The sequence below is a fragment of the Prionailurus viverrinus genome, chromosome C1 (assembly GCF_022837055.1).
Source record: "Prionailurus viverrinus isolate Anna chromosome C1, UM_Priviv_1.0, whole genome shotgun sequence".
Lineage (NCBI taxonomy): Eukaryota > Metazoa > Chordata > Mammalia > Carnivora > Felidae > Prionailurus > Prionailurus viverrinus.
The window spans coordinates 28,649,749-28,659,996 of record NC_062568.1 but is presented as its reverse complement, the minus strand read 5'-3'; positions in this window follow the sequence as shown (position 1 = coordinate 28,659,996).

The following is a 10,248-nucleotide window of genomic DNA, read 5'->3' as shown; positions in this document are numbered from 1 at the left end:
CTGAACTCTAATGTCCATTCTGGAAAATCCCCAAACCATTCTCCAACTCAGCCCCTCCTTTTTTTTTTTTAAATGTTTGTTTATTTTTGATAAAGGGAGAGAGAGAGAGAGAGAGAGCCCAAGTGGGGTAGGGAAGAGAGAGAGGGAGACAGAATACGAAGCAGGCTCCAGGTTCGGACCTGTCAGCACAGATCCCGATGTGTGAGCTCGAACCCACGAATTGTTAGATCATGACCTGAGCCGCAGTAGGACACTTACCCAACTAAGCCACCCAGGTGCCCTTCGCCTGTGCTTTTTAATCACAGTATGGGCTGGCTGCTAGCTTAGTGCCAAACTCCCGTTATAATTTTGAGACAAATTCAAGGTCATCACAGAAAACCAGATTCATTTGTTCTTCAAGAGTATAAGTTCTATGATGGCAGGGACACATTATATTCCCGGCACCCTGCCCAGTGCCTGACACATGGTAATCTCGAAAAACATTTACAAAAAATAATTCTGTGTCTCCCTCTCTCTCTGCCACTCCCCCATTCGCATTCTGTCTCTCTCTCTCTCTCTCTCTCTCAAAAATAAACGTTAAAAAAATTAAAAAAATATATATGCAGGCCATGTGGCTTTATTTCCTCCTTTTCAACTTAAAGTGCATCTTATTAATTCATGCATTCATTCATTTACTGAGCTCCCACTATGTGTCCAGCACTGCATCCCACTGCAGTATAACTACCTGGGATTTGAATGAACTTCTGTGACTACTTATAAACAAAATAACTGGTGACTAAGGAGGGGAATTAAAAGCAAGGAGAAATTCCTCAACATATTAATGAGAGAGTTAGCTAAGAAAGAAAGGACTTCACTGTTCCCATCCCAGGGACTTCTGATAACCAGCATTCTCATAAAAGTTGCTTTAAACAGCTTCACACTTTCAAAGCCAAAATTAACACCACACAATGAAAGGCCCCAGATAAATTCAGAAGGTAAGAGCTGAGCCAGGGAGGGTCTCCTATTTACTTAAAGAGAAAACCTCAAAGCCCTCTCTAGTCTCAACACAGCTCCCCCACCCTCTGTTAGCCACCTCATCCACCAGCCACCTCCCTTGGGGACCCCGCCAGGTGGCTCTGGCCCAGCCGAGCCTCAGCCCCTCCCTCAGGTGAAGCCATTCTCAAATTAAATCACAAAGAGGAGCAGCCAGTCTGCAATGATCTGTGTTTATTTAGTAAATGGGTTGATTGCCCTCATTTGTGGAGATTAAGAGTTAATTTCCCAACGCAAAGAGAACAGATTTCTCGAAGGGCAGCCCCAGATAATTAAGAGGAAAAAACAAAAATTCAAATACCCCCAGCCCCGCCCCTTCCCATCCAGCTCTGGCCTTTCCTTGGCCTTTCCTGCCAGGTAGCCACAGCCTCCAGCCCCCCACCCCCAGCCAGCTTCACTGGGGTTCTGACCCAGGGGAGGAGGATTTGGTAAACAAAGGCTTAGGAATTCTTTAGGCCCCTTTTAAACTGACATCTGGCAAATTTGAGATCACATAACAGTTTCTCTCTAACCCCTCTCCTGGCTTTGAAAGGCAAATGTTTTGAGGTTTGTGTTCTCTCCCATTCACAAAGTTTTTAATCAAGTGGAGTCAAACCACTTTGTCTACACCTTAATTGAAGAGCCTGGCTCTAGAGTTTAAAGTACTATTTTACAATAATAGGGAGAAGGCTGGAGAGGGAGAGGGGACTGAGTGGAAATGCGAAAGAAAAGAAAAGCAATGGGCAAGTGGCTCTCGAGGGGCATACTCATTGCACTGCAGGCCTGGCCTTCTTGGCACCCACTGGGCACACATAGCCAGCCCTGAGCTTCCTCCGTGCCAATCATCAGGATCTGGGATGAGACCGGCTCAGCTCTGTTGGGTAACGTCCAACACGAAAAAGCCTCTAGCGTGGGAAATCCTGATCCAAGTGAGAAACCCCCAAAGAGTCATAGGTTCTTAGAGTTGGGCCAGATCACAAAGCCCAGTTTCCTTGCTTTACAGATGAAGAAACAGGCCCAGAGAGGTTAACCAACTTGCCTGAGGCCAAGAGGTTAGTGGTGGGACCAAGACAATCAGAATTCTTTTAATTTCCCTGGCTATCACTGAGCTCTTTCCTCTGTTTGATCCTTGAAGAGAGAAATGCACCACATACGTCTCAAAACAAACTTTCATATACTTGGGAAGACAGTTAAATGCCTTCATAGATAATTCCTACATTGCAACATTTTACAATCACTCCTTCATTCAATTACAGCAACTCTGTCAACTGTAGTCCTAGGAGGTGTCTTCTCAAATTCTTTATCCAGGCCGTTGAACAAGATGAAGGTGGCTCCAAGACTGAGTGTTGCTAGCCAACCCTGAATGCATCCCTCTCCTGGGATGACGGTGGTCCTTGGAGATCAGCCTTCAGCTGCTGTGGACCCATCCTCCAGGAGAAAGTCAGAAGAGACCTACCTGTGTTTTCATGCTTTCCCATGCCCTGGCACTATGGTTAGTGAGATTCTCTCTAGTTACTAGTAATAGACAAAGCAGTCAGGTGGCTTCATTAACGGGGATGGTAGGATACCAAGGGAAGGAGCTAAGAAATCATTCTTGTAACCTGGTCTCCTTGTCTTCTCCTTTTGAAAAAGGTGTTCTCTACTCCTTCCTTCCTTCCTTTCTTTCTCTTCTAGCATTCCACTAGGAGGTCATTGCTATCCTGCTTTCCAACTACTGCTCCTGTCGTTACCATCTAATTGCTCTCTCTACACACCTCACTGCCTCATGGCTCTTGTTTCCTCCAAGTTTCTACTGCCTCCTGTTCTCTGCTTGTTCCTATTTCATCGGGTGTTTCTCAGCTTCTACTGCTATATTTTACACTTAGACTCTCCAAATGAAAGAAGCTGATTGGGCTACCACTCTATAGTGGGCACACTGGTTGGAAAGAGGTCCCATGCCAGACAACTTCATGGCTAGGTCAGATGCTTGCCTATTTCCGCCTTAATCATCTGAGGTGAGGGTTCACGTGGTATAAGGAATACAAGGATGGCAATGTCAGTCTGAGAAAATACCGTAAATGAACTGTGGGAGTAGAATTGTTACATTTTGGAATAGCCACCATTAACTTCTTGAGACTTATAAATAAGATCAGAGACCCAACATCACATCATCCAACCTTTTATCCAACCACCTCTCTCTCTCTCTTATTCTCTCTTGCACTCACGCACACACATACACACACACACCTCACACACCTCATCCTCCCTTATGCTTCTCATTATTCCATCTTTCAGTTCAAAACATAATCAAGTAAAGTGAGGACTTTACACAAGACTAAAGATATTATACAAGGCATCAATGGCACAATACACTGCTTTACAATACAAGTCAAGGTCAGTAGTTCTCAAACCTGTCTAATTCAAAAGAATCACCTGGTAAGCTTTTAAAAATTAAACTCCCAGGGTGTATGGGTGGCTCAGTGGGTTGAGCCTCCAACTCTTGATTTTGGCTCAGGTCCTGCCCCCAGGGTCATGAGATTGAGCCCTGCATCAGGCTCTGAACTGGGCATGGAGGCTGCTTGAAATTCTCTCTCCCTCTCTCTGTCTCTCTCTCTCTGTCCCTTTCCCTCACTTGCACTCTCTCACTCTCTCTCTGAAAAAAAAAAAATGTTTAAAAGATTTAACTCCTAGGGTGCCTGGATGGCTCAATCAGTTAAGCATCCAACTTCGGCTCAGATCATAATCTTGCAGTTTGTAAGTTCAAGTCCCGCACTGGGCTCTGTGCTGACAGCTCAGAGCCTGGAGCTTGCCTTGGATTCTGTGTCTCCCTCTCTCTCTGCCCCTCTCCTGTTTGTGCTCTGGCTCTCTCTGTCTCTCAAAAATAAATAAATGGTTAAAAACAATTTTTTTTAATTTAATTTGCCAAGTCCAATGCCACAGATTCTGGCTCAACATGTCTGAGATGGGACCTAGGCTTCTGAATTTTTTTTTTAAACTCCTTAGGTGATTCTGATGACTAGCAAGGACTGGCATCCATTGCTCCAGCTCCATCCTCACGCTTCTTGAAGGTTCCCTAGGGTCTGTCATGACTGTTGTGAGTCTTGTTCCTGTAGCTTCTCCTCTTAGTGCTCTGCTGAATTTCATGGCCTGCCAAGATGCTCTAATGGGAAGAGCCTGACACACTGCCAAGTTTCCCACCCACCCTAGTAGAATAGGAGCAGTGCCCCCACATCTCCTAATCTAGATCCCCACTCGCTCAGTTTCAGCAATGGAAATTATACTGCTCCTTGAAATTTTAGGGAAAAAAACAGTACACATTACCAAGTGAGTTTGAAACCTGTAAAGATATAATACTCAGGGTTGTCATAACCAATCTGGGCTTGATATCCCAAGCCTAGAAATTCTGGTGCTTCTCTAAATTTTAGAATGGCTTTTGATAAGACATTGAAAAGGACAAAAATGAGTGACATACCACGAAGACATCAACTAGTACTTCTGTGCAAAGTGAAAAATGTTATATAAATCTAGGTCTTAAGTCCAGACTTTGCTTCTCTAAAAAGGAGCTTCTACCTAGAAATTTGAAGAATTATTATAAAATTAAAAGTAGTGTACCTAATACAACTGGTACTTTACAAATGAGAATCATTCTCTTAAAAATGTAACTAATTTAGGGGCACCTGGTTGGGTCAGTCGGTTAAGCCTCTGACTTCAGCTCAGGTTATGATCTTGTGGTTTGTGAGTTTGAGCTCTGCATCGGGCTCTGTGCTGACAGTCAGAGCCTGGATGAAGCCTGCTTCAGATTCTGTCTCCCTCTCTCTCTCTGTCCCTCCCCTGTTCATGCTCTGTCTCTCTCTCTCTCTCAAAAACAAACAATGGAAACAAAATTTTTTAATGTAACTATTTTATTTTATTTTAAAGTTTATTTATTTATTTTGGGGACAGACCGAGACAGCATGAGTGGGGGAGGGGCAGAGAGAGAGAGAGAGAGTGGGGAGACAAAGAATCCCAAGCAGTCTCTCTTCTGCCAGCGCTGAGCCAGATGCGGGGCTCCAACCCACGAAGCTGCATGAGATCATAACCTGAGCCGAAACCAAGAGTCTGACGCTCAATCAACTGAGCCACCTAGGTGCCTCTAAAATGTAACCATTTTGATGCTCGAAATAATCTGAAGAGAATAAATTCTATAAATCCAGCAGTGTGCTAAAGTCAGCTCTTTGAGGCTTGTGAGAGCTGATTACCTTCATCTTTTCCAAACTCCAAGTTCAGTGGTACTATTGGCTTGAAATGAGCCATGTTAGCAGTATTGACACCATGGAAATTGGCAAATGTACAGATCAGGGCTATTTCTTTGGAGAGTTGGTCATTAAACATTTATCAACATATTACTAATAAAAAGTCACAACTTTAGCAAAGAGCCAGAGCTCCAAAATATGCCCCTAACTTGGTCTTTTCTATTATTTCTATGATTTGCCTCCATATAACCAAACTAGGATTTTGCTGTCATGATTTTTTTGCTCATAGATCACAAAGCATTGTATAAATATTCTCTCATTAATTCTCACAGCACACTGGGAGAGCAAGAGAGGTTAAGTGACTTGCCTGAGGCATGGCAGGAAATCAATGGTGAAAGGCAGAATGTAACCAGTCTCTACTAACCACCTCTGCCTCCCTTCTTACAGGTCAGTACTGTGCAGACTGGCATTAAACACATAGGTAGCAATTACCAACAGTGCTCTTACTTCATAACCCAAATAGCCGAAGTCTCTCCCTAAAGACTACAGTCTACATGTTCTGTTCTTGAGTACAGATTTGACTTCCTAGAATGGCCCACCCTCTCCACTTGGAGGTTTTTCAGGATTGCTGATGGTCTTCTATTAATCAACTTCCTCCACATTCTTTCTCCCTCAAGTCCAATGGCATATATTTGAAAAAATGGTTGCTAGAATAGGTTTCTGTTGTAACAAATGCAAGTAGCATCAAAACCAATCAACATGTGCTTTTAGTTGTGAACCTTTCTCTGGACTGCCCAAGAGCAGAGACCCAAGAGTTGCTTCTCTCTGTGGCCCCATCTTCGTAATACTTTAGGAATGAATGAATAATCCTTACGGTAAACTGTCTCTAAAATGGCTCTTAATGATTCTCACCCTCCAGTGGGTTTTAATGCCCCAGAGAAATCCCAGCTACCCCTTGAGTGTGGGTAGTCCTACTAACTTGCTTCTAATGAATAGAATATGGCAAAAGTGATGGGATGTCACTTCTTTATTTTTTTAATGTTTATTTTTTTTTTTTGAGAGAGAGAGAGAGTGAGCAGGGGAGGAGCAGAGAGAGGAGACACAGAATTTGAAGCAGGCTCCAGGCTCTGAGCTGTCAGCACAGAGTCCAATGCAGGGCCCGAACTCACAAGCCATGAGATCATGACCTGAGCCAGAGTCGGACGCTCAACCAACTGAGCCACCCAGGCATCCCAGGATGTCACTTCTAAGATTACAGAAAGACTGTGACTTCCATCTTGATTGTCATCTTCTCTCCCTCTTGCTCTCTCTCCCTCCCTCTTTCTCACAGCACCTGTTCTGGGGGAGCAAGGTGCCATGTTATAAGTGGTCTTATGAGAGGCCCACAAGGCAAGGAACTGATGTCTTTGGCCAACAGCTAGTGAGAACCTGAGGCCTGCTAATAGCCATGTAATGACCTTGGAAATGGATACTCTGAGGCCTGCCAATAGCCACATGAGTGAGTTTGGAAGTGGATCCTCCTCCAGTTGAACTGTGAGGTAACTGTAGCCCCACCAGCGCCCTAATTGCAGTTCCATGAGCAATCCCAAGCCAGAGGGCCAGGGGACCCAGCTAAGCACATCCAGGTTCCCAATACACAGAAACTGTGAAATATTAAGTGTCTGTTGTTTTAAGCTGCTAAGTTTGGGGGTGATTTGTTATACAACAATAGATAACTAATGCAAGCCTCAAGCAACAAGAGAAATGGTCAAACAGATTGAATGATATGAATCATCTCTACTGGGTGGGGACTAGCACATTTATCAGGACTTCAGCATAGACTTCCTTTTATTCAATCTAGACATCTCTCACTTTTATTACACTTGAAAGTCTGCTTAGAGTAAGAACATTCCCATTCTGGGAATGATCCAACACCCCAAACTAAAATGAAAGGAATTCAATGGCAATCTGGCAACTTGAAATTCCAAGTCCTTAACGTTATAAAGTCAAAAATTGGTAAAAGAGAGGCCAAAAGGAACATATAGGCTAAAAGCTGCCCTTTCTCGTCTTGCATGAGTAATTCTTGCAGCTGGAGTTTCACTACAACCACAGACAGGATAGTGGCACCATGAAGGTGGCCATTTGCTAATCTGGCCTGACATCAGAATGTAATTCGACTAGATAAACCTGGGACTTGGCCAAGATAAGTAGCATTTAAATAACTGGATCCAATGAATACCATCACTTTTCTGTAAGACCATATGACTATGATGTGAAGAAATAAAAGCCTTTGTTATTTTAAAGGGCAGGGACAATTGGAAGTTTTGCAGCAGACAGTTACAAAATTTTCCACCCTTAGCTCTCCAAAGATGATACCAGTTAGTGGCTTTGGGAGTTGGGTGTGGAAAGAGTTGCTTGGAAAAGAAAATTAAATTGATCCTGGAGAGAATATGAACCAATGTTACTACATTTACCGTAGAGCCTAACACACACTATTTATTTAGCCCCCTACATTGTGAACCTCCTTTTCGGATCTACTCTCTTTTATTACTTAGCTCTTTGAAATCATAGCATTCTGTATCAGGCAAGGCATGGACAGCTACCACACCCCTCTCAGAAACAGCAAATCCTTATTTTTCAGAATAATTTTGGAGTAGGTTTTTAAAAATCATTTTAAAAAACAAAATACTCTCCAAAACAATTAATCTTTGCTTTTATGCTTTTTGCACTTGTTTTCCTGGGACAGAGAAACAAGACATCTGTGATGCTTTCCATTGGGATTGGCTTTCTGCATCTTATGCATAGACTGTTTTTAAAATATTCCATTCACCCCTTGTAATTTCTTACAGGGTTCTCCTTTTTTCTTTCTAAATAATTATCCCTATTACCTTTCATCAGCAAGCTGTCTGGGGCTATAATATGGGAAGTAAAAACTCATCAACTAAACTGGTTTTAGCTGTATTTGAGATACAGTATTTTATCCTGTCGGTTTTCATTTTACTTGATGACAGTGCTTGCAATTTCTCCCTCAATAAGCAAAGATGACTTAGATCAGTGGCCTGATGAATAAGCATGAAAATTTGATTTAGAAAAGGAGGATATCCAGAAGCTCACAGAGAGAAAAAAGGATTTCCAACCCCCTACCACACACACTTTAAATGACAAAGCAAAGCAGCAGCATTGTCTTTAAACAACATCTTTCAAGGCAGTATCAATGCTCCCCAATGTTAGGTAGTAAGAATAATAATTGAGAAATAAAAAGAGGAGCTTTTAAAAAAATACAAGGAGGGAATAAACTGTTTTTTAAAGCAAATGTCATTAATCCTTTGTATTACCTTGAGGCAGATAACCCAAAAGAAAACCAATAAGGTCCTGGGTGTGCGAAGGAAACTGATGTTTTGGAAGAAAAAAATATAAGGACTTCTGTTGAGGGGCGGATGGAGAATGTGAGCAGTCTAACATCATGGCCCAAATGATTCAGCTCCCCAGATCCATTAACAAGAGTGGGAAACGACAAAGAATTGTGAAATGGAAGGTAAGATGCTCAGTAAACTTCAGTAATAGAAAATAAATAAAAGAAAAACAGAGGAAACCGAAGTCCCCCCACGGAAGGGAACCCAATTAATTGTCTTAGATTTCAGAACCATTTTTTAATTGCTGGAGAAGAAGCTCACGGGAGGCAGCAGAGGCAGGAACTTCTGCAAATAAACAGCCTGATCAGAAATCCCTCAGGGTTCCAGCGCCTTGGACCTGAGACTGGCAGAAGGAAAGGCTCAGCCAGGAGTAACGTTTTCTTGAGCACAGTATTGACCCGTGTGTGTGCGTGCCTGTGTGTGTGTGTGTGTGTGTGTGTGTGTGTGTGTGTGTGTGTGTGACGGTGAGCGAGAGACAGATTTTTCCTTTCTCAACATGTCAGTTTCCTGCACGGGAATTCATGATATTCTTTGCTGCCCAGAGAGGAGAGCCTCCACCACCACCCACCCCCCTCCCCCCAGTAAATTCTGACTTCGCCGGAACTAACCGGAGAGCGCACGGGAGCGCCAGTGCGGTGAGCAGGGCGAAGCTTTGACCGGGGAACAAAAGATTGCTTGCCAATCAGAAAACGCCACCGGGGAACACGTATAACCTCTCTTTGTGTTTTGAAAAGTCCTTAATTAAAAAATCCCCTGGTTTCTAATGCGCATTAAAACTTTTCTACGCACATTTCAACTAGAGGATCAAGTCGTTGCCTCTGCATCGTGGAGGGGATCCCGAATGGCCACATGCCGAAGAACTAAGGAAAGCACCGCAATCGAAGGCTCACTTTAAACCATACAGAGTGTTCCTGGGGATTCAGTCTCAGGTACTTTTATAACCATTCCCCACAACACTCTTAGTTTTCTCATAACCGCACTAAAACCATACCAGATTTCTAGACTTTGAGCCGTACGCGCGGGAGAGATGGCCTGGGGGCCCGGGTCCCCCACGCCCGCCGCTCCCGGGCCCCCACTCCTCGGTGGGGTCTGCACTTCCTCCCGCCTTAAGTCGGCCCCCTCCTCCCGACTCCTATTTCTCCACGCACGCGGCCCCTCCTCCTTTTTACAGCCGGGGAGAGGGAGTGAGAGAGATTGTGGCCTCACGTGGTCGGTTTGGGTCTGGGGAGAAAAAAGCGATCTGCGAGACGCACCCCCTTCTCGCTCGGTACCGAACCCCACACTTAGGATCCAGATACCCAAAAGTCCCCTGCCAAACCCCGCATTTTCAGCTCTGGCAGGTCTAACGTGACTCCGGGTCAAGTCTCTCCGCTGAGGCGCTGCGCTATTCTCAGCTTCTCCCAGCAAAAGCCTCTCTCCGTGCGCCCTCCGGTTCGAGAATGTGTATTTTAGTGTACCCGGAAGAGGAACAAATCTTTAAAGCAAATTCCCTTTCTGGCGCGTTTACCCCCCCGCCCCCCACCCTCGAGCGAATTCACCGTAAAAGTTTTTCTTAACTTTTCCGTCCCAGCCCCCTGCCCCTCCCCTCAGGAATCCGCCCAGAGCGCTGCAAACTCCGCCTCTCCGGTTCCCTC